This window comes from Sus scrofa, chromosome X (genome assembly GCF_054392235.1).
Source record: "Sus scrofa isolate SSC_HxYL_T2T_F1_AM1 chromosome X, Sscrofa_HxYL_maternal_Yorkshire_Landrace_v2.0, whole genome shotgun sequence".
NCBI lineage: Eukaryota > Metazoa > Chordata > Mammalia > Artiodactyla > Suidae > Sus > Sus scrofa.
This window is the reverse complement of record NC_139401.1, coordinates 8,215,193-8,241,112: the sequence shown is the minus strand read 5'-3', so window position 1 is coordinate 8,241,112 and position 25,920 is coordinate 8,215,193. Positions and strand designations below refer to the sequence as shown.

The 25,920-nt window shown below is 44.5% G+C and overlaps 1 long non-coding RNA gene across 38 annotated transcripts in view; it reads right to left on the bottom strand.

Moving 5' to 3' along the window:
- Window positions 1–25,920, bottom strand: part of LOC146394456 (uncharacterized) — a 541,612-nt gene that overhangs the window by 245,859 nt on the left and 269,833 nt on the right. The gene's annotated exons all lie outside the window — the stretch shown is intronic.

The window sequence follows — 25,920 nt, the reverse complement described above, 5'->3', positions numbered from 1 at the left end:
ACCTAAATGTCCATTGACAAAGGACTAGATAAAGATGTGGCACATATACACAATGGAATATTACTCAGCCATCAAAAGGAAAGAAATAAAGGCATTTGCAGCAGCATGGATGGACCTAGAAATTATCATCCTAAGTGACGTCGGTCAGACAGTGAGACACCAGCATCATATGCTCTCACTGACATGTGGAATCTAAAAAAAGAACACAATGAATTTCTTTGCAGAACAGACACTGACGCAAGGATTTTGAAAACTTATGGTTTCCAGAGGAGACAGGTGAGGGGTAGGGGATAGGCTGGGGGTTTGGAATGGAAAGGCTATAAAATTGGGTTGTGATGATTGTCGTACAACTCTAAATATCATAAAACTCATTGAGTAAATAAATAACTTCAGGGACACTTAGATAAGCCATTTATCCCCTCAACAATCAAGCTTGGCCGGTTGCTAATTAGAACTCTTTAAAACAGCTTCTGTTTAGTTGGACGTTTACATTGAAGAACACGTCTGGCTACAGTGATTCAAGTCTGTGAAATACACTTCCAGTGAGGTCTGTCTGAGCCTGGCCTCTCCCATGCCACCATCCTGGAGGGACCTGGTTTGATTTATGAGGACTCTGCGGAGGCCACATTCAGGGTTGGCCAAGTCCTCCTTCTGTTATGCATCACAGAGACACCCTGGCTGTGGGGCCACTGCACTCACAGTCCCGGGAGGCATTCTCCTTAGGGGAGTGGGTGACAGCAGTTTGGCTGTTGGGTCTACATTGACTTTGCTTTTTTTCCTTTTCATCAGAAGAGGAGAATTGCTTTGTATTTGCAAGTCAAATGCCCTTTTCTCTAAAGGCATTTTTTCTAAAGGTCTGTTTTCCTTTCTCCATCTGTAACAATTTGCTTCTACCTCCTCAAAATTAGTTGTTGTTGTTGTTGTTGTTTTTTCAGGCTCTACTTGCAGAAAGACAAAACACACAGCATTGCTGGGAAATAAATGAGACGCGGTGGAAACACACCCCTCCCAGCTTCTGGTGACTCATCCTACCCCTCCAGACCTTCTCCTCTGAGACTCACGGGTTCCCTTTGGGAATACGGTCTCATGGGGTGAGGTCTTCTTCACTCGGAAACCAGCCTGCTACTTCGGGAGTCCCCAGGTAGGCTTACTCTTAACGGGAATAAGCTCGTGGAACATTTCGGATGGCGCCAGTGGTGTTGCCACCAAAAGATCCAGAAACTGAAACAAGACCTTGACCTTGCGATGGATGACACAGAGGATGAGGGTTAATGAAATGGAACAGTGTACAAAGATTCTGCAGCAGCCACACCAGTTCTCCACACAGGACATCAGACCCAGGAGGGGTTCGTTTCCTGGATCTTCAATAACCAACTGTGTTAACAGCAGAGAACGAAATCTCCAGACTAAGGGAACCATATCAAATGAGTCTAGGAGGACACGTTCCTCTTAGAGAACCATTTCTATGAGGGAAGCCCAGCGTGAAGTTATAACATCTGAATGTGCCCCAATCTTGAACTCACCCCTCCTTTATTCGATGGCGGGGAGTTCTAAGCAATGGACCAAACCCAGTCCATTATTTTTTTCTGGAGTCTTTCAGGCCACCAAAATAAACAAATAAATACAGAAATAAGCTCTTTCAAAATAAACAAGCAATCCTTTGCACAGAAGAGGATTATTGTACCCTACTGCATCATCAACAAAGCATTGATTGGCATCAGATTAAGAAACAAGATACCTGAGGGGCTTCGGCGGGCAAATGACTCAAAACGCTACCTCTGGGGCCAGAGGACACAAAGAACCACTCAGACTGTCATCCCTTCAGTGATGGACTTGAGGATTCCCAGGGAAAGTTCTCTCCATTACCTCCCCAAGAGCATGCCGAAAACTGCCAGCGCAGAGTCCTGCCCCCGGAAGTCGGACGCTTCCAATGAAGGGCTCTCAGAGGTAGTTCTGCCAACCTGGGAACACAGTGGCTTCTGGAAGCAGCCATGAAGAAATACAAAGACCCTCTGTGCAGCAGTTGAAAGATTGTTTTGCAAATGACAGAAAAATGGGGGTTCAGAGAGGATAGGTCCTGTCAAGGAACATATTTAAAGTATAGGAGCATTTGCCTTCTTTGGAGAAATGTCTATTGAGGACTTCTGCCCATTTTTCAACTGGGTTGGTTTGTTGTTGAGTGTATGTGTTGTTTGCATATTTTGAAGATTACACCCTTGTCAGTTGCATCTTTTGCAACTATTTTCTTCCATTCTGTAGATTGTCTTTTCTTTTTTTTTATTGTTTCCTTGGATGTGCAAAAAGCTTGTAAGTTTGATTAGGTCCCATTTGTTTACTTTTCTTTTTATTTCTATTGCCTTGGGAGACTGACCTGAAAAAACATTTGTACAATTGATGTCAGAGAATGCTTTGCCTCTATTCTGTCCTAGGAATTTCATGGTGTCATGTCTTATGTCTATGGATGGCCAGCAGGCACATGAAAAGATGTTCAACATCGCTAATAATGACAGAAATGTAAATCAAAACTACAATGAGGGAGTTCCCATCGTGGCTCAGTGGTTAATGAATCCAACTAGGAACCATGAGGTTGCAGGTTCGATCCCTGGCCTTGCTCAGTGGGTTAAGGATCCAGCGTTGTAGTGAGCTGTGGTGTAGGTCGCAGAGGCAGCTCGGATGCTGCATTGCTATAGCTCTGGCGTAGGCTGGTGGCTGCAGCTCCAATTAGACCCCTAGCCTGGGAACCTCCATATGCTGCAGGAGTGGCCCCAGAAAAAAGGAAAAAAAGACAAAAAAAAAACCTACAATGAGGTACCACTCATACTGGCCACCATTAACAAGTCTGCAAATAACAAATGCTGGAGAGGGTGTGGAGAAAAGGGAACTCTCCTACACTGTTGGTAGGAATGTAAATTGGTGCTTCCACAATGGACAACATGAAGGTCCTTAAAAAACTAAAAAGTAGAACTACTATATGATCCAGCAGTCCCACTCCTGAGCATGTATCTAAAAAAAAGCTATACGTCCAAAAGATACATGCACCCCTCTGTTCATTGCAGTGCTATGCACAATAGCCGAGACATGGAAGCAACCTAAATGTCCATCAACAGAGGAAAGGATTGAGATGATATAGTACATATATGCAAACGGAACATGCTCAGCCATAAAAGAGAACAAAATCATGCCATGTGCAGCAACATGAATGCAACTAGAGATTCTCATACTAAGTGAAGTAAGTCAGAACAAGAGAGACGAATACCATATGCTATCACCTGTATGTGGAATCTCAGCTATGGCACAAATGACTCTATCTACGAAACAGAAACAGACTCACAGACACAGAGAACAGGCTTGTGGTTGCCAAGGGTGGGGGTGGTGGAGGGGAGGACTGGGAACGGGGGATTAGCAGGCACAAACTATTATGCATAGAATGGATCGACAAGAAGGTCCTACAGTACAGCACAGGCATCCAATCTCCTGGGTAGACCATGATGGATAATAACATTTTTAAAAGAATGTATATATATTACGACGGAGTGACTTTGCTGTATAGCACAAGTTGGCACCCTGTAAATCAACTATACTTTAAAAAAAGTAAAGTGCAGGAGTCTTATGCTGGGCACTGCCAGAGGCGGACAGATCCAAAGAGACCTTAGCATCGGCTGAGAGATGCTTAAGGACGTGCTGGCTGGAAGGAATCGTGTATGGAAGCAGAGCTCTGAGGTCAGAGAAGCCAAACCTTCCGACCTCCCTCATGCCAGCTAGAGGCGGGCATGGCTCCTTGAGGAGGGAACCCAGACTTATTTTGCATGACAAACAGAGCCCTTTGATTCTCATTCAAAAAGATTTACCCTGTGTATCAGAGTCAACAATTTTAAAGAGAATCTCATTTGGCTGGGCTAGAGTTGAACAGTTTTATTATACTAATGTAGAATTTATTGGCCTCTGGAACCTTGTGTTCCAGGTAACAAAATGATGGTTTTTAAAAACTGGATTTGAAAATTCATAGTGAAGGCAGTTGGCCTACATAATGAAATAAGAGCAAATCAAAGTTTTTATAAATCAAAATGGTGGGGTTTTTTCCCCCTCATAACGAACATTTCATGTCATGTAGCGTTAAATGCCATTATCCAAACTATGAAGTGACAAACCGTGCTTGGCAACGCGAATGCCACTGCACCAGGAAGCTGAGCAGGGCTGTGAGCCATGGGTGCTAAGGACCTCCACATTCATAAGAAGGATTTCTGGACTCATCCTTTCATGAGTTATAATGAGGACAGACCCTGAGACAACCTCCCAGCCACATCCCTTGTGGCCCATAAAAAAGCCTGGAAATTCAAGCAAAGTTGGTTCAAACAGGGAACGTGTGTTTCTAATGGGGTATCACCCTAATGGCCTCCTGTGTCGGGTTGGGGAGGGGGCCAGGTGGCTGGTGTTTCATGCTATGTCAGGGGGAGGTGGGGTCCCAAAAAGCCATTCCCAGGGACTGATGGATGACAGACAGGCATCCTCTAGACCAAATGCTTACCATCTGCAGAACCTGACTTCTCTTCCTGCCACTTGATCATGGTCACGTGTGTTAGAGGTTCTTGGGAGCCTTGTCTACAACCCTGAGTGTCTAAGGGTCTATGTGGACACGGGGAGTGGTGCTGATCTGGTGAAGTCCCAAGGTCCAGAGGATCTGGGAGGGCCGAAGGCAAGCAGAGAGTGCAGGGTGGGGCCGCCAGCATCCCTCAGGTTGGTGGGACAAGAACGTGCTCTTCCTTAGGCTACATGGACGATGCAGGCTACCTGGCACTTTCCTACCTTTAAGTTAATGTGACCGAGCGAACTCCCGTGTGGATGTCTGGGTGGGTCACACGCAGAGAAATCTCTGAGAGCTGGACGGCTCGTTGCTACCAAGGGCAGCTGTGCCCTGCGAGGACACGCCCAGGCCTCCCCAAGAACAAGCATTGTCAATTCATAAGAAGACCTGCATCCTGCACTCAAACACCTGCCCCCAAACTGGCGCTGATCACCAGCCAACACAAGCAAAGAGAACCCTAACATGGCAAGATCAGCTCCAGAAATCATCTCCCCTCTTTAAAAACATTCTTTTTCAGCTGCTCCACCCCTGTAAGAGGCGGAGCGGGAAAAGGAGGCGGCAGAGGAAAGAGTCAAACCCTATACTCTTTCCCTTCTGTACGACCCTCAGCCACAGGCTGGGCTCAGAAGAGACTCATAGGGTTGGACCCAAACTTGAAACTCACGGGACCATTTCTCACCAGAAAAACGACACTTTCCCACAAAAAGGAGACTTATGCTCATAACTGGAAATGCCTGGACAGCAATAGGATATGGTCAAGATGTTTTAAAGGCTCAAGAAAAGGTCTTTAAGGAGCTCAGAGGTAATGAACCTGACTGGTATCCATGAAGATGCAGGTTTGAAGCCTGGCCTTGCTCAGTGGGTTAAGGATCTGTAGTTGCTATGAGCTATGGTGTAGGTCGCAGATGTGGCTCGGATCCTGTGTTGCTGTGGTTGTGGCATACGTCAGCTGGCAACTGTAGCTGCAATTCATCCCCTAGCCTGGGAACTTCCACATGCTGCAGATACAGCCTTAAAAAAAAAAGAAAAAGAAAAAAGAAACGGTCTTTAAGCTAGAGGTGAAGTTAGAGAAAGAGCCCCTTTCTCTGCGTGGCTCACCAGGCTCAGAATTGCCCAATTCCCTGGCTCTATTTCTTACCCAGGCATATTTTTTCTCTGGTGTCTCCATTAGTCCGACTGCGACAAGCAGGTGGCAGGCTCACTGCTCCTCACCTTCTGTGCCATCAAGCCTTACCCTATCCACCACAGGATCACGCATGCCAAGAACCTTCTGTTTTTCATGACCACCCTCCAAGCAGATTTTTGCAACTTTTTTGCGCATCAACACCCCATGAAATTCTAAAACTGTGGATATCCCTGTATGTGTTTCTCTACTATATTATTTCATGTTTTATATCTAATATACTCAGATTTTTTTTCCACTCTCTGCCCCCAAGACCATTTTCTGAGAATGCCTGCCTTAGACAGTGCACTCACTCCCTCTGCCTCAGGTCAAATAAGGGGGGAAGTGAGTGGTTTTGCATGTTGTGTAGGAAGGAGCCACAAGGTTGCAGAGAGCAGTCTCCCCAAACACCCAAAGGCGTGTTGGTGGCAAGGCACCAGCCCAGGTGCCATCTTGCCCACCAGCCACAAGGGCCACGAACCACCCACTTCATCCGATGCTCTGCACAAACGCCATGGAGCAGGCCTTCTGGTCGAACCTCAGCAGCTCTGCTTCCATATGTCTCTGCTTTATGGTTCTGCACCATGTGCCAATTTATAAAACTGGTCCAGGGTTTTCCAAAAAAGTGAAAAGTCCTTTTGTCTCAATTTATCTGAATGGCCCCTGCACTTGTGGTTTGTGGCTCTGTGTTGAATAAGGTTAGGATGCGTATGTGAGTTTTACCAAAAAGGCAAGAATAGTCTCAGGGAGTCTCAAAAATGTTTGTGGGATCCCAGCAGACAGGGAGAATGTGTTCTTTCTGGAGACTGTCCTGGGTCCCTGAAATGACCTGGTGGGTGGTCTGCCCCTAAGCCCCACTCTACTCACCCATGGGCAAGTTCTGCCAACAATGCGTATTTACAGCTTGACGTACGTTTTAGGGGGAAAAAACTAAAGCTATTCTACAGCATGTAGCTTTTCTGGATTTCATCACATTTTATTCCACGCAATCTAAGGGGGCTGATGGAAATTGAAATAGGACATTTCTGTGAAATCCGATTATGATCCATTTGAGGCTTATTTCATGGTGAGCAAACACTCCTACAAGAGGCTGACACTGTATGTGTCCTGGCTCTTCCTGTTTGTCCAGTTGGCAGCAGGATGATTCAAGTGTGAGAAGTAACACAAGGTCTTTGCCACCAAAGGCAATCTTGGTGACTCCATTTTGCTCCAGTTTTGGCAGAAACACCTTCCTGCGACCCCCCTCCTCTTTCCCTCTTCTCCCAAGAACACTTTGTTTCAAATTAGCCAACCGGGAAGAATGTCCTCCCTGACCTGACCCATGGGAAGGGGACAGGTACATCCCCTGCGTTAGGGATACATGGGAGGGTCTTTTCTTCTTTGCGTGCACTTTTTGAGCACCTGTGCCCTTCTGTAGAAGAGCCTTGTTGAGATCGCCCCGTATTCATGTCTCATTTTCCAACACTGACGATCCGAGCCATGTCCCCAGCACAAGCAATGACATCATTCAGCGTATCTGACACAACAGCACAGAACTGGAGAGGGACACCCCTGCCGGAAGCCCACCTGAACTTCTTCCCCTGCTGGGAATGAAGGAAGGAGGGACAGGGCAGCTTGATGCTGAGACGTTAGGAAAAAACCAGGGGAGAATCCCAAACTTGGCTTAGAGGCTTCTGTAACAGGGCCAGGTGACTTCTGAGCTGTGTTTTGTAGGACATTGCCAAGAAGAGATGGAATAGGATCCAGATGCAGGAAACAGCTTGATGAGCAGGTCTCAGGGGTGTCCAGTGCATGATATTTCTGTGGATTCTTCAGGAGAAGTTGATATGAGATGTAGTGGAGGGGGTTGGGAGCAGGGCTGCTAAAGAAAAGAACCCCTCAAGAGGGGCTCAAGACTCTCCTCAGTCCTCCAGACTCTTCCAAGGTGCCAGCCAATGTGTTTGAGGTTTGCCCTATGTGACGGCAAGTCCCTGAGAGTTCTAAGCACGGAGAGAGGTTTGTTTATTATACTGGCAGGTTCAAAGTTGCACAAAACATAAACAGTATCAAAGCTATGCCCTGTGATTGATGCAAGGCTGGGTTTATGACTGTTTCATCCCAGAGTGGATACTATGCAGAAGTCCCGCCACAGAACTGAGTCTTACCAAGATTTCTACTGAGGATTAACAGGGTTAAGTACCACTTCTAATAAAAACATTTGCAATTATTTAAATACAAATGTCCCCACGTTTGGTTTGAAGTATTCCTTTGAGCACAGATACATGCATATAAATAAATTTGTAAACGAAGAGGGGAGAGAGAATATGTGTATGTATGCCTGTATCTGAACAACTGATTTCACGGTATTTTAATTTACTGACAAAGGTCTTTGATAGGTTCTGAAGTCCAAGTGAAATCACAGAATTTAAATCCCAAAAAGAATGGTGAAGTAGGAAATTCAGGAGAGTAACTTTAGACAGAGTCCTAAGGAGAATTTGAAAACTGCAGAATTAAAAAAAAAAATCATCAAGCTGCCTATCTCAGACCACGGTCAAGTGTATTCTCCACTGAGTGAAGAACTAGATTGAATCCTCATGGATACAATTAACTGATGAGCTGCAAATTGATTTTGTTTTGATGAAGGACAGAGAATTTGCTCTGAAGAGAATCTGTGCCAACTGCCCAATTCAGCCCTCTTCCCATCATTTGATTTTAATAAACCAAGTACGTGAGTTTTGCACATCGTGGCCGTAACCAACAGGCATTGCCTGCAGCCATTTGGCAACACACATCTGTGCGTTTCCATGATCTAATTCCACCACGAGTGTGATACTTTGTGTGGAACAGTTCTTAGCATTTATGAGATCATTGCTAATCGCAACGTATTTTATATTTTCATAGAAACTTCATGTTAGAGGGTGAACACATGCACACACAATTTCCAGCTGTACGTATGACGGCAGGCCTGTGGGTGGGGCAGAAAGGGGGTCTCTCCTGAGGAAGGAGGTCTACGAGCTCCATTATTTGGGTGACTGATCAGATGGGATCCATTCCAACATCTTTAAAGTTATACTCTCTTTACAAGAGCAAAGATTTCTTTGTGTGTGTCTTTTTAGGGCTGCACCTGCGGCATATGGAAGTTGGCAGGATAGGGGTCGAATCCGAGCTGTAGCTGCCAGCCTACACCACAGCTATGGCCACACAGGATCCAAGCCACATCTGCAACCTACACCACAGCTCATGGTGACACTTGATACTTAACCCACTGAGCAAGGCCAGGGATCGAATCCACATCCTCATGGATACAAGTCAGGTTTGTTACTGCTGGGCCATGACGGGAACTCCCAAGAGCAAAGATTTTTTTTTTTTTTCTTTACCATCTGTCGCAAACTGAAAGTCGTGCTTCTTCCACTGTGCGCAATGATTCTGAGCTTATGAAAATTCCCTATTTGTTGGAAGTGGCTCTCCCTTAGGAACATGAAACGGAGGGGAACAAAACCAAAGCTCACCCAGAGGGGGACGGATCACTTACTTCCAAGTTACTTTATGAGAAGATTCGCAGCAGGACTGCTGGAAATCCTGGACACACCCAGCGCCACACATACGGAAAGAGTGAAAAGTCGGGATCTGGAAATATCAACTGCAGGCTATTACCAAGTCAACGCCCTAAACACAGAAACGCACTTATGCTTAAACCCCGACAGCTTCTAGAATTTCTTCTTCTTAGTATCTGTTCACACCGATGGAGAAAGACTAGGATCATGAGATGTGGCCCAAGGCTCCTCGTGATCTTCTGAGACCACCTATTTCATGGATACTCAGTGTAGGCTGAATAAATGGTTTGATGAAGTGCCTTATAGAGTGGAACTGGTTTCAAATCTAAAGTCTTTTCCCTCTATCTCTTCCCCAGGGGATTTCCTGGCCAGTGTTTGGACATAACATATGCTACATGATCTCATGAGCCAGAGCTGCCTGTCCAATCGCTGTTGAATGGAAGAGACAGAGCTCGAGCAGGTGATGAAGCCAGGAATGTACACACATCCTATGGACCTGGATGCTCTTCTCTGATGAGCTTATAGATGTAACACCGACCATAGGAAGGTGCCAAGGAGGATCTAACGGGAGTGGACCTTGGCTGATGGCCCATGTTTCCCTGGGATGCAATGGGCAGCTCGTCATGTGCAGAAAAATCAAGTAAGAAAGTTTATCTCATGTATATTGAAAACTGAAAAAGCAAGCAGCAGAGAACGTCATAGCACTATTGCTACGAAAGTAACAGGGGATCATGTTTCTGATTAAGGAGCGGTGGAAGGGTTTGGTCATTGCTCAACTCATGCCAGTGAGTAGATTCTCAGCGTGAGTTGGCCAGAGGGTGTACCTTAGACCCCCCTGCTTGCTTTGTGCCATTTCTCTAAACAACAGGCTCAAATTACATGTGCAATCAAACATATCTCCAAGAGGCTCTGTCACTGACTTTCTTTTCCTGAACTTATTCAGACCTTCTCATTCCAACCAACACGTCATCTTTCTACAAATAGAGAAATCTGGCGTCTTAGCTCAGGCTGCTGTAACCCAGTCTTATACACTGGAAGGCTTATAAAAACCAGGTATTTATCTCCCTCTGTTCTGGAGGATGGAAATCAGATCAGAGTCCCAGCATGACCAGGTTCTGGTGGGGGCCCTCACCTGGGTTCACAGACATAAGAATTTGGGGTACACCAATATCCGGATCATAACACTTGGTCTTTTAATAACTTGAGCAACTAGAGCAAAAATCACTAATTAGAAATCCTTTGCTTTTACTGATTCAGATAAAATTGCCTTCCATATACAAACATCCTTTTAGAAAGATTCTTTAGAAGTCACTGTACCTCTTCATGTTTTATGGTAGATGATAGACTAGATGAAATAATAGACTATATAACAGATTACATAGATAGAACCACAGAGAGAGATGCAAAGAAGGAAGGAAGGAGGGAGGAGAGAAGGAAAGAAGTAGTCCTCCTGGTTCTTCCCCAAAGAAAGCCCCAAACAACAGCTTTCATGCAGGTGGCTGATTTTGGCAGTATCTCAGGGACTGGGGTAAAGACTGGAATGAGCTGTGAATGAATGGGGTGAATCCACCCCTATCAGCTGAGGCATGAACAGACAGACTTTTAGAATTTCACCTTTGGGAAGAGCATTTGCAGTCGACCCTGAGCCACACAGGGGTTGGGGCGTGGACCCTCCAAGCAGTGGAAGGTCTGCATCCAACTTCACAGTTGGCCCACTGTGTCCACGGTTCTTCCAAATATTCCGCATCCTTGGATTCAACCAACCGGGGATCCCGTCATGCTGGAGTGTTTACTGCATGGATGAGTGGACCGGTGCATCTCAAACCCGTGCTATCCAAGAGTCAACGGCATCCAACAGCATCATGCCCATGAACTGCAGGTGGTCCCAAGAGCATCAGTGCCTGGTCCTTCTGCATTAGCAAGCTTGTTCACAGGTGATCCCTGGGGTCCCACAAAGCTCTAGTCTGAGAAGGTCCAAGACAGGAGCTAAGATCAGCAGTGTGGACTCAGGAAGGGCGATGCCACCAGGAAGAGGGAGTCAGACCTGTGAGGAACTGCCCAGCACAGCCGCCGCTGGGTTCCAAGGAAGGAAAAGTCAGACACGGGAGACAGAAGTGCCCAGCTGCTTGGCTTCTGAGGGACGTTTTCCTGTCGACCGCAGTGCTGGCATGAGGACTGCAGGTGAAGATGCCGTCTTCACAGTCTCCACTCAAAGGAGGAGACTTCTCACTCTGCTTAGAGAGGGCAACAGTCAGGGGCACTTCTGGAAGACCTGTGACGTTAGTGCTGAGCCAGGTCCATCGGCAGGAAGAAAACAGAGGTGACAAATGTGCTTTCATGGCCACTGAAATTGATAGCAATTTATCAATTTCATAAAGGTGCTGATCTCACCCATGATAACCTAAGCCATTTTATGACATGGGTGACATGTTTTGACCACATCATTTCTTTGGACAGTGAAAGAAGCCTAAGAATCCGTGGTCCATGCTTCAAATTCAGTTTTCAAACAAGAATACAAATGCACAGTGTTTATTTTAGTCTCTGCCAACAAACCAGGGGGATTATATAACTTTGCGTATGACCGGAAAATGGCAACGGTGCCAGTATTTTCCCAAAGTGTGAATTTTATTATCAGGCAGTCCTTATTTCTCATCTAGGTTCAGTAGCTACAGGACGCCAGATACAAAGAATCAGTCAAGAGAGCATGAAACATATGCAGGAGGAAGGAAGTTAGTAAGAAAGAGAGTGATGGCATGATTTCCTCTGGATTTTAAAAAAACATTGGTATGATATACAAATTATCTATATACTTAGATGCACTGCCATAAAATTTGGACATCTCTTCTTCACTGAAATTCAAAAACAAAACGAATGCGGTTGCTGTTGGAAGCGCTTGTCTGTAAATCTTCCAGAATTTGAGGTCTATCCTTTTGTCCCGGAAGAGGTAAATCGTTCCGTCTCGTAGCAAGGAAGTACAGAACATGACTTACTGAGGTCCCTTTTCGCTTTTTAAAATATTACCGAAAATTATTTTAGGAGCCCATATAATTGTGCTTTCTATTTGTCATAAAGAGGTTGTAAGGCTAATGTCTTCATCATGGCTTCTGCATCATTCAGTTCAAGAACATCTTGGCCTTGATTCCGACTTTTTTTTCCGTGCCTGGGGTGGCTGGCCCTCTGGAGCCCTGGTCCAGTGCCTCTGTGGATGGACTGAGCTCCTCAGGCACCCGTTTAGGGACCAAAGTGTTCCGTGCTTAGATCATATGCCAAGTTCTACACGACGCCATCCAAGGGAAACTATGCCCTGGTTTCTGATGCATCATCCGGTGGGCTTTTCTTTCTTCTTCAGAGTTACTCACATTGCCTACAGTCAAGGTGATTTGAGCATCATTGTCTACGATGTCATCATTTTTAAAAACTCCTGAGATTTTGCTTGAATCATGCTGGCAGGATGCTAGCATGTGGCAGGCACTGAAAGGTACCGAGGAATGAGGTCCCCGAGGCACGACAACGCAAGATAATACCCATCATCAGTAACGCGACAGCCCCCACATTTCAGCGCTACCTGTCAATTCTCCATGGATTGAAAAATATCCAGGAGGGTGCTACAGGGCTTTTCTCCCAGAGTGAATCTCGAAATCCAGAGTGGAGGGCTACTAGCTCCTCTGGGAGGTGAGCATGAGAATCAAGATGGAACAAGGAGGTGAGAGGGGAGTGGAGAAGAAGGGATGGTGCAGGTGACCGGTGTGTCACTGTGCGGGAAACGGCCCTGGACCACTCGGCTCGGTCCCCAGGGAAGCCCACAGGCCGCGGGACTTGGCTCAGAGTGGCCTGGACCAGGGACGAGCCCTACGCATCTCCCGCTCGCACCCTCTTTAACTGGGTGTTACTGCCGATCCCCACTCAGGAGGGACTTTAACTCTGAGCACATCCAAAGGCCGGGACGGCTTTTGCAGCCAGAGAAGGCCCTTGTCTGGGCCGCTGCAGGCACAGAAGGTTGCACGTGTGGAGACAGGGCTCTTCAGGATGCATGTGGCCCCAAGACGGTTGGAAAGAACACGTAGGGGAGCCTCGGGCTGAACTAATGCACCCACTCGCTTACGATACAGCAGCCACTAATGATGGCAGACCCGGAGCTCAGTGGGGACACGAGAAGAAACAACTTCTTCTTACAGAGGCTCGCAGACTTCAAAAACAAACGAAGAGTTACCCAAGGGGAAGGGAGAGATGGCCTGGGGGTTTGGGACTGGCATATGCACACTATTGTACATGACTGGACAGTCAACAGAGACCTGCTCTACAGCTCAGGGAACTTAACTCAATATTGTATGGGAAAAAAAAAAAACAAAACAAAAAGGAAAGGGAGTTCCCGTCATGGCTCAGTTAACAAACCCAACTAGTATCCATGAGGATGCAGGTTCAATCCCTGACGTCACTAGTGGGTTAAAGATCCAGCATTGTGGTGAGCTGTGGTATAGGTCACAGACAGGCTTGGATCCCACCTTACGGTGGCTGCTGTGTAAGCCAGCAGCTGCAGCTCCAATTCAAACCCTAGCCTGGGAACCTCCATAGGCCCTGGGTGTGACCCTAAAAATACCAAAAAAAAAAAAAAGTGTGGTCTATGGGGGAAAAGAATCTGAAAGAGAGTGGATGTGTCACTGAACCACTTTGTCGTACATCAGAAATAATCACACATTGTAAATGAACTCTACTTCAATAAGACGTTAACACAGGAAAAAAACAGTGTTCTTTTGCTCTTCTCGTCTTGGCAATTTTCTAGTGCTCCAGATGAAACAACACAACCCCTCCATCCCAGCTTTTCCCTCATGAGCATCATTCAGGGTGCTCTCTTTTCTTATCCCATGGCGTTCTGGTCTCATTTCCATTTTAATGCCTACCATGCTACATAATTAAATGAGCAGGTGTCATATCTCATTTATCCAACGCTCAACAATGTTTGCTGAATTCACGAATGAGACACCTATGACTAGCTTTCTATCACTGCCATAACTAGCCTTGTGCCACAAATGCAGTGGCATAAGACAAACAAACATTCTACATTTCTGGAAGTCAGGAGTCCCACACAGGTCCCATGGGCTAAAGCCACGAAGCAAGGCTGTTCCCTTTTTAGAGGTCTCAGGGGAGGCTCTGTTTCCTGGACATTCCCAGCTTCTAGTGGTGCCTGCATCCATGCACTCCTTGGCTTGTGGACTATTCCGCCACCTGAAAGCCACCAGTACTGCCACAGTCACGTGTCTCCACGATGCCCCAGACACTGGAAGGAGAATGTGTGATGCCATTAACCCCCAGGGTTTTTTTTTTTTTTCCATTCTAGAAAGCCCACGAATCCATCCTTTGGGCAAAGCACTGCCAGTGAAGGCACTGCTCTTCTCTTCCTGGTGGAAGGGGATGCAATTCTAATGCCTGGCTTCTGAATTTTCTTCCCACCCCTGGCATGCTCCTCTTCCATCATGCTGTGCTAATGAGAGAGCCAAGTGCAAAGTGATACTTTACTCATAGTTGATAATTCTGCATGTAACAGTCCTCAGCTGTTTTCCTGCCTCCTCATCTGTCCTAGTCTGATGTGACACTTTGTTTCTTTGGTTGAGAGGCAAGCCTGGGCACAGCAGATCTGTGGTCATTTGATGGTGACACTTTGTAATGAAGGGTAACACTCCCAAGTTCACAGGAATGGCTCTCCCAAAAGAAAGGACTGAAGGATGGCAGTGACATAATCAAAGTAGTCCAGTTCAGGCTGGTTATCATACTATGTCCTTCTCACCCCACCCCCACCAAGTAGTGTAGACAATATTATTAATGTACCAACAGGCTGTTACCACTAGTATTCAAAAGAAGGCCAGGAGTTCCCACGGTGGCTCATTGGAAATGAATCTGACTGGTACCCATGAGGACACAGGTTCAGTCCCTGGCCTTGCTCAGTGGGTTAAAGATTTGGCGTTGCCATGAGCTGTGGTGTAGGTTACAGATGCAGTTCAGACTTGGCATTGCTGTGGCCATGGTGTAGGCCAGAGGCTACAGCTCTGATTCAAACTCTAGCCTGGGAACCTCCATACGCCACAAGTGCAGGCCTAAAAAGACAAAAAAAGAAAGCCAGGCACACAGTTCATGATTAAACACACACACACACACACATATATCATGAAGTTATGGAGTTGAGTTTAATATTCTTCTCTCTGCATTGAGTGATAATAGAGATACCATGATATTTAAAACTTTAAAAAATTATTTTAAGATATTACTATGCATTAGAATCAGAATGTTAAATATTAAATATTTTATAAATGCATTATAAATGATGATGGTAGGAAAGTTAACAAGAAGCATCTTAGGATAAACATTTAATCCAAAAAGGCAGCAAGTGAAATCACTACCACATACTCAAAACTACCTTCCACGTGCATTCAAAGTGACTTTGTATTACTTCCTATTTATATGGTATAACTCTTCAAGCTAGATTCCCATTGAACAGACGGAAAAAAGAGAGGCACAGAGAGGTTAAGAACCTTCCTAATTGTCACACAGTAACAAAGAAATTAATTATTTTAATAGAAGCTATGGATAGCAAAGGAGTAATTATTTCCCCCTTTTCACTGTATTAGATTCCCCTGAACAATTGAGCAGCAAGAAAGGCAGCACCACCTCCCCCTTGATCGCTACTTTCTACAACCATGCATGTTTATTACAATCAACAAACTTGTACAGACACACCATCATCACCCAAAGTCCACAGCTCACACTGAGGGCCGTACATGCCACAGGATTTGACAAATGCGTCATGACATGGACCCAGATCTACAGCATCGCACACAACAGCATCACGGCATCCATCAGAGATCAGTCCTCTCCACTCACTCCTCACCTTTTCCTTCGGAACCTCATCTCCTGTAACCTTTGTTAAAACCCTGTTAAATCATAGATCCCTCCATTGTACAAAGAGGAATCAGATTAAATCATCCCTTTGTTTCCTGCAAAGATAGGATGAATGCATTTGCAAGCGGGGGAAAAAAAAGCTATGTCATTTGTTCACTTAAAAAAATATAGGGGTCAGGTTTCTTCAATCTCACATAAGTTAGTCAGTATGAGTTCCAGTGCTACAAAATTCAAAGAAGCCATTGTCACACGTTGGTAGGAGTTCACAGCCCCAGCACTAACACATCCATAACAGTCCCAGAAGGAAGCTGAGCCCATCTCTACAGAGTATCCAGTCAATTCAAGCTAATTTAAATGATGGCAAATATGAGAGACACTGCATTTCCTCAAGGCTCAAATCATACATCAAACTCAGGATGGATTTGACTTACAGAAGGAATGAGGTACATGAAAATAAAAGAATTTTACCCCAAGCATGGACTTCCTAACAGAGTTCCATTGGAGCTGTGGCAAATTGGTTATGCACAGTTGATGCCGCTGAAACTCACGGAGTGAGCTGCATGTAAGGAAAACGGAAAACAGTATCAAAGGAAAAATGGAGACTTTTAATAAAGTACAGTCCTTTCTCTAGAGAACAAAGCTGACAAATAAATATTTCATCCAAGTAAGCCAAATTTTAAATAAAACACATTGCCTAAAGTTTATGGTAATAAGGAATACTTTTCATGGAGTGTGTCTGTGTAGCATGGTTTGAAAGTAGGATGCTTCCAATTAAGATGACTAGTGCCAGCTACTAAACTATTGAATAAAAAAGCTACAAATAGGACCGCAAAATGGGTCACAGAACTCTCACCCAAATACAAGGAAACCCTCTTTCTGCCCCGTGGTTGCACAGGGTCTGAATTTCCTTCCACAGGTCGTGTCCTTGAGGCGAGGCAATTCTGATCTGAGGAGCATGAACTCATTAGACCATCATCCACCGTCAAAACCAGTGTAGAGCTCAAGTGGTTATTCTGCTACCCAGCCACAGAAAATGATGCAAAAAGCAGTGTTTGAGGCAAGAAGAACCTCATACTCAGTTTTTCAAGGTTCATCAAAGATAGAAAAGTGGGAGTTCCCATCATGGCACAGCAGCAGACACGAATCTGACTAGGATCCATGAGAACGCAGGTTCGATCCCTGGCCTCACTCAGTGGGTTAAGGATCCAGCTTGGCCATGAGCTATGGTGTAGATCGCAGATGTGGTTCAGATCTGGCATTGCTGTGGCTGTGGTGCAGGCCAGGGGCTACAGTTGTGCTTCCACCCCAAGCCTGGGAACCTCCATATGCCACGGGTGCGGCGCTAAAAAAAGACTAAATAAGTAAATAAAAGCTAGGAAAGTGCACTACCCAAGTTCAGTTACTGCGTGGACCGATAAATGTATGAATGGATGCAGAGATGGTAATTATGTACCAAGACAGAGAAGAAGCTTTTACCAAAGTTCGCAGACCATTGGGAAGTGAAGAGATGGGAGCGCCCATGTGTAGCCAGGAATGTCATACATAGACTTACACATCCAAGGACTCAAGAACAAGCACTTTCAGAAGGAGACTGTGTGGCTCAGCTGAACTGGGCAGGTCTCACTGAGGGCAGGTGTGGGTGTCTCCTGCAAAGTCGCTCTTCTTTCTTGGGTGCATGTCCCCTGTGACCAACGACCAAGCCCCAGTGCTGCCTTTATCCCCTGGTGTGTTTACTGGACAAAAGTCACTTGTGAAAGAAGACATAAATTATTCATGTGCTTCCCAAAATGGTACGCCTTCAAAACATCTGTCTCCCAGTTGCATAGAAGGAAAAGCTATCATCTGCACAGAATTACCAAAAAATGACTGAGTGATTATTTCCAACACATGACCTTTGCTGATTCTATAGACAGATGATGAAGGAAATCTGTCAAAGAAAAAGGCTAGCATACATTTAACGACCAGGATTTTCAAGAGCAATACACTTGTTGAAATTAACTCAGCAAAATGTGCTACATACAGAGGCTTTGAACCATTCACAGAATGAAGGTGAATTACCCTGGATCTTCCTTGAAGCTCAATCAGGGGCTAAGATTTTTTTTTCTTTTTAATAAGTTATCATTTCATTGCTATGACACATAAAGTTCTCATTTTATTTTAGTATTTTTGCTTTTTAGGGCCACACCCATGGCATATGGAGGTTTCTGGGCTAGGGGTCCAATCGGAGCTACAGCTGCCAGCCTACACCACAGCCACAGCAACATCAGATCCGAGCTGCATCTGTGACCTGTAACTCCAGCTCACAGCAACGCTGGATCCTTATCCCACTGAGCAAGGACAGGGACCGAACCTGCAACCTCATGACTCCTAGTTGGCATCACTTCTGCCGCACCACAACGGGAACTCCAAAGCTCTCATTTTAAAAAAATTGTACTGAAATATAATTTACAATGTGTGTTAATTTCTGCTGTACAGCAAAGTGATGTATATATATATATATATATATATATATATATACACACACACACACACGTATACACACACACACACACATATATATATTCATTCTTTTTTGTATTCTTTTCCATTACGGTCTGTCAACATATAATGAACATAGTTCCCTGTACTATAGAGCAGGACCTCATTGCTTACCCATTCTATATATAACAGTTGCATTACTAATTCCAAACCCCCCGTCCATCCCACTCCCTCCCCCTCCCCTCTCTGCAACCACAAGTCCATTCTCTCTGTGACTCTGTTTCATAGATAAGCTCATTTGTGTCACATTTGAGAGTTCACACAGAAGTGATATCGTGGTGCCTGTCTTTCTACATACAACTCTGTAAAACAGACAGAAGGTCCTTTACACCCCCCATACATACATACACATGTTTTAAATAGTCTTTTATCTTTTAGAGTAGTTTTTCATTCATAGCAAAATGGAGCAAAGGTGTAAAGACCTCCCGTGTATACTGTATCCTGACTCCCGCCTATCAGCACCCCACCAAAGTCTGCTATTTACAACTGATGAACCTCCACTAACACAGAACTATTACTCGCACTCCACAGTTTACATTAGGGTTCACCTGCGATGCTCAATATTCTATAATTTCGGGCCCTGCGTACCCATCTGACGGTATCATACAGAGTGGCTGCACAGCCCCTAAAAATCCCCTGTGCTCCACCTATACGCCCCTTCCTCACCCCCCGTCCCTGGTAACCATGGACTTTTTTTTTTTTTTTTTTTTTTTTTTTTACTGTCTCCATGGGCTTTGCCATTTCTATAATATCCGAGTAGGAGTCATACAGTATGTAGCCTTTCCAGATTGGCTTCTTTCAGCCAGTAATAAGCATACAAAGATCCCGTCATGTCTTTTCATGGCGTGTTAGCTCCCTTCTTTTTAACAATGAATAATATTCCCTTGTCTGGATGGACCACAGTTTATCCAATCCCTGCTGAAGGATGTCTCTGTTGCTTCCAAATGTTGGCAATTATGCATAAAGCTGCTCTAAGCATCCATGTCCAGGTTTTTGTATATTCATAAAACAGAGGCATGAGCCATGAAATCAAGGGGTATGATTGTTCTTTTTAATGAGGCTTAGGGCACTTAGGAAACTCCAAAGTCCGATATCAAAAACACACATATGGAATGGGGGGGTTGGGACTGGCAGATGCACACTGCGTTATATGGAAGGACTGGCCAGTGGGGACCTGCTCTCTAGCACAGGGAACTCTACCCAACATTCTGTGATCCTCTGTGTGGGAAGAGAATCTGAAAGAGAAGGGAAGTGAGTATATACGTCACTGAATCACTTTGCTGTACAGGAGAGATGATCCCACCTTGTCAATCCACTCCACTTCAATAAAACTTGAAAAAATGAAAAAAAACACACCTCATACACATACACGCACGTACACTTGCACATATAGACACATGAAAAACAAGCCAAACAAAACCCCTACACAGGGCTTGGCCCTGGCATGTAAACTCACCTTACTACACCTGAGTGACCTCTTTCCCAGGGAAGTAACCAAATTATCACTAAGTACATTTTTTCTTTTCTTTGGAAAGCAAATGAAGGCATGTTAATAAGATCCCCCTTTTGCACGGTATTTTGTTTGTCTTTTTGTCTTTCTAGGGCCACTCCTGCGGCATATAGAGGTTCCCAGGCTAGGGGTGGAATCGGAGCTGCAGCCAGCGGCCTATGCCACAGCCACAGCAATGCGGGATCCGAGCCGCGTCTGCGACCTACACCAAAGTCACAGCAACGTGGGATCCGAGCAGCGTCTGCAACCTACACCACAGCTCACAGTAACGCCGGATCCTTAACCCACTGAGCAAGGCCAGGGATCGAACCCGCAACCTCATGGTTCCTAGTCAGATTCTTAACCACTGCGCCACAACGGGAACTCCTGCAGGGTATTTGAACTGTGATATTTTGAGGTAAAGTAGATCATCGTGCAGAAATGAGATGGGTGTCTTGTTTTGAAATACCTGACATTTCTCAAGGTTGACTATGAATGACTTTAGAGTACAATATGATGTAAATTGTCCGCAGTAAAATGATACATTTTTGGTGCTGTCAGGTTAATTGATAATCCACAATGTTGTCATCTGTGAGCATTGTCATCTTCCTGTTCAAAGCCAGAAACCACAGGGTCAGTTGTATTCTCCTTAGCACAGGAGATGAGAAGAAACTCATTTTCTCTTATCCAAGTGACTTAGAAATATTTCCTCTTACAAATGGAAAGAGCAATAGGTGGGATAATCTCAAAATGTGAACAAATATTCTCATAGCCATTGATCCAAAAATACAACTTTTTTTGTGTATTTTTTAGGGCCGCACCTGCAGCATATGGAGGTTCCCAGGTTAGGAGCTGAAATGGAGCTATAGCTGCCGGCCTACACCACAGCTACAGCAGTGTGGGATCTGAGCCGCATCTGCAACCTACACCACAGCTCATGGCAATGCCCGAACCTTAACCCACTGAGTGAGGACAGGGTTCAAACCCGAGTCCTCATGGATACTAGTCGGGTTTGTTAACGCTGAGCCACAACAGGAACTCCAATAAAACTTATTTTTTGAATAGTCCTTACTTTTCCTTGACCTCCCTGAAAGAGCTGTATAATTTTTCACTTATTTTTTTCCAATGTTGTATAAGCAGCTTTGTATCTTTTAAGCATCTCTTAGAAAATATCACTCTAACACAAAAGAAAAGAGCATATTATGGCTTCCATTTAATTCTAAATCTCTGAAATTAACCATGTACAACTTTAAATGGAACATAAAATAACCATGTCTCAAAAGCAGTGCAGATTTAGAATTTAATGAAGAAATCTAATATAAAATTAGATTGAATAAATCATTCCATATGGTGTCCTTTTAAATAAATGGAAATTTTTTTCTTTTTAACTCATTTCCTCCCGATGCTTTCTGTCATCAGAAATGAAACTTTCTATTGTACTATTCTTGGCAAAGTGCTAATGATTGAAATGGTATTTGCTGGCATTAAAACTTCTTCAGAGGACAACCCAATTAGGACAAACCATATGAAACGTTAAGGTTTCCAGAGCAAAGATTTTATGAGGGGAGGAAAAAAACCCTAAGCGTATTTCTATATTCAGTTTCTATTTCTAAATCTTCAATTCAATGATTTCAGCATTACATAAGCTTAAAATGCAAAAGCAACCTTTCCCAACCCGTTCACATCACACACCCAATGAAATTTTTCTAAACTGATTTTTAAAATAAAACGTACTTTGTCCAGAAAGAAATAAATAGGAAAGTAAACAGTCCTAAATATCTGGAAAGAATTTATTGGTCACAGAATCTCTTCTTTAATTTTCCGGGATTTTTCCACACGCCCTTCCTCCCTGCCCCCCTGCCTCATTCTTGGGGGAGTTGGAAAGTTGTTTTCACCTATGAAATAGAAGTTCTTTTGAAACACCATAAATGATTTTCTTTTGAGGCAAGTTGTGTGAAGACAGTGAGGCGGCTGTGCTCCCCATGCAGTGAGGAGACAGATTTCTGTGTCTTGGGTCTGGGTCTGTGACCCCCATACCCCTGCAGAGAAGATGTGACAAGCAGGTGTTTAGACCGACGGAAACCTGAGGACCCAAAGGACACTGAGCCTATCCAGGATGACACTCACCACGTGGAAATAACAACCCCACCCTTCCCCCACCCACCGCCCTCCCGAATCTCCCTCATCCGTGACTCTCCCCTTGATGCCAACTGTTGGCCAAACCCTTACCCTCTAAGAGCTGAAAAAAAACTCCAACTGTGGTGCCAAGAAACCAGGCAACAAATTCCAACTCTATCACTTAAGATCTGTGGACCTGCCTGAAACCTGTTCTCGATGTCTTTGAAGACTAAAGCAAAGATAAGAAAGTACCTGAAATGGCTTTTGTAACATGTGGGTGGAAGCCCCATGTTCAGAGAAGGGACAGCCAGTGCTCAGGGCAGAGGGGTGTTTCTAGTGCAACTTGCTGTGATCAGGTGATGGGGGTGGTATCATTTTCACGGCATACAAACATGATTTAGTGTTGATTCATGAACTAGACAGTTTCTCCCTGCCCAGCAAAGCCAAGCTAACTCCAGCATCGAGAAAGTACCAGTTCCTGAAGTGGATGGAATCTTAGGGTCTCAGCAAGACCTTCCTCCTCCAATCTTGTATCCCAAGAAGACTTAGTCATTTTCAACTTTCGCCTGTGATGTGCCAAAGGCATAATCACTGCCTTTCTTCACCATCTGTGTCACATAACCATTGTGTCAAATGCAAGGAGACCTTTCCTTCTTCGTCTTTGTGTCTTTCAGAGCTACTCCCACAGCATATGGAGGTTCCCAGGCTAAGGAACCAATCAGAGCTGTAGCTGCTATAGCTGTGCTATACCACAGCCACAGCAACGCCAGATCAGAACCATGTCTGCAACCTACACCACAGCTCACAGCAACGCCCCCGGATGCTTAACCCACTGAGCAAGGCCAGGGATCGAACCTGTGTCTTCGTGGATACTAGTCGGGTTCATTTACACTGAGCCACAAGGGGAACTCCCCCAGGAGACCTTTCAATAGCCAAAACATGTATTTCAAACGATGCTTTGCCCCCAAACAAAAGCAGACTACCCAAAAATGATACATGCCTTTCTTGATCATTTTTCAATCCAGCCACTCGAGGTTCCCATAAAACAGCAAGTAATTTCTTTACAATAGTAAGATGTAAAAACTATTCCAGGTGAATATTTTTAGATAATAAAGAATAAATATTTCCTCTGGAATCATCCAGAATCCCTACAAAGACATTCTTGACTTTATCCTCACTGATTTTTTTTGTTATTAGTGAGCATAATTAATTTCTGAATAAATCTTATCTAGTTATACCAAACATTACTGTTGAAATTTATCTGACTTGGCTTTTAAAGAACACAACTGTGAAAGTCTTTTGAGGCAAGCTTGGAACTACAAAAGAGCTATAGCTACTTTGGCCCTGAGATAAATAGGCCAGTGAAGAAAGTGATTTGATTTGATGCTATTAATTTATGAACAGAAAAGCAAAAACTGTAATATTTCAATTTGACTTTTTTGACAACTTCAAGTCTCAAGACACATTTCCTCATCTGCAGAAAAGAAAAAAAATAATACTTCCTTCATCTGAGATATTCTATGTGAAAGTGCTTAGACAATGTCTGGGACCTAATTTTTCAGTGCATACCAGTTATCTCCTTCTCATGACTCATAAGCTCGTTCTCATACCAATTACGAACACTTTTACACTGTGGGTAGAATGTAAATTGGTGCAATCACTATGGCAAACAGTACAGAGATTCCTCAGAAAACTAAAAATAGAATTACCATTTGATCCAGCAATTCCACTTCTGGGCATCTATCCAGAGAAAACCATGACTGAAAAAGATACATGCACCCCAGTGTTCACAGGAGCACTGTATACAGTAGCCAAGACATGGAAACAATATAAATGTCCACCGACAGAGGAATGGATTAAGAAGATGTGGTACATATACACAATGGAATATTACTCAGCCCTTAGAAGGAAAGAAATAATGGCATTTGCAGTGGGCGGACCTAGAAATTATCATGCTAAGTAAAGTTATACAGTGAGACACAAATATCACATGTTATCACTTATGTGTGGAGTCTTAAAAAAAGGATACAACGAACTTATCTGCAGAACAGAAACTGGCTCAACGACTTTGAAAAACTGAAGGTTACCAAAGAAGACAGGTTGGGGGAGGAGGGACAGGCAGGGGGTTTGGGATGGAACTGTTGCAAAATTGGGTTGTGATGATCATTGTACAACTATAATATCATAAAATTCACTGAGTTAAAAATAAACAAAGACAACTGAACAAAGGTTCAGTCTCCTTTAGGGCCATGATAACATTTTTGGAATGTGGGTAGCCTCTCAAGGAGGCTACTCTGAAGGAAAATACTCATTTGAGTGTGTAAGTTCTCACATGACTATTTTAAGAGTCATCACTCAGGTAGATGGAATTCCAGACAGCAAACTGATTAACGCTTGGTATTCATGGCAGCCAAAGGGAAGGTTTCAAGAGGTCTAACATTCCTGCTGCTTCTAATCCTTATCCTGCTGGAAGAGGTTACAGTGGGGAGGGTTAAAGACCTGCCAAAACCAGGAATGCCCTTCCTTCCTGGAAGAAGTCGAATGTTTTGAAACGGATGTGTGTGGTGATCAAGAGTGAGGACAGTCTGCTCAGCACGGCCAGGCACGCTTCACAGCTAAGGAATTAAGACCTGGATCCTCGTGCTGGTGGATGCCTCCTGAAGGTGTGAAGCTGCTGCAGGCAGCACTCAGGACCCCAGGAAGGAGCACCAGCCTCAGAGCCTGTCTATGTGTTCCCGTGACCCCCAGAGGAGGGCCCGCTTCTAGCCCTTCCAAGCAGTTAGAGTTTTTCTATCACCAAGAAGCCCGGCAAGTGTGCACACACTGCTAGCAAGAGGTTCCCTCCTTTATTATTGTTTGGTAGAAAAGGACCCACAAAGCACCGGAGTGGCTCTTTGGGCAACTCCTACTATTGCACAAAGCGAAGAAAGACAGTATTATCAAGGGTTTCCTGAGGCTCACTCATGAAAAGAGAGCTGCATCAGAAAACTGCTGGGGATGTGGACATGGCTGGGGAAGTGAGCAGTCTGAGTCTCTCTCTTTTTTCGTCTTTTTAGGGCTGCACTCACGACATATGAAGCAGCCTATGCTACAGCCACACCAGACCTGAGCCACATCTGTGACCTACACCACAGGTCACAGCAATGCCGGATCCTTAACCCACTGAGCGAGGCCAGGGATAGAATTTGCATGTTCATGGATAATAGCTGGGTTCGTTATCGAGGAGACACAATGGGAGCTCCAGGCCTCTCTCGATTTAATGGCCTTCCTGTATCGATGTTCATACATGAGAGAGTTTAACTGCTATTTTTATGGGAGACGGTTCTGGGATTCAGACGTGCAGATTTTTTATATTTAAAAAAAAAAGTTTTTTTAGAACAGGCGATATACAAAGATACACTCCAGGGATTATCTTTTTATAAACCCTGGCCCTGGTGTTCTGTGGGAAAGTTACTTATTTAGCCTGTGTTTCTTTCACTGAGGCAGACTGATTCCGGGATTTGGCAGCTCCATGAAAAGTCCAAGTCGATACTATATTTATTTCATCAATATCTATTCTTGGCGATACAGTGTTTTGAGCTTGACTTGATACTGATGTTGCCTTTCT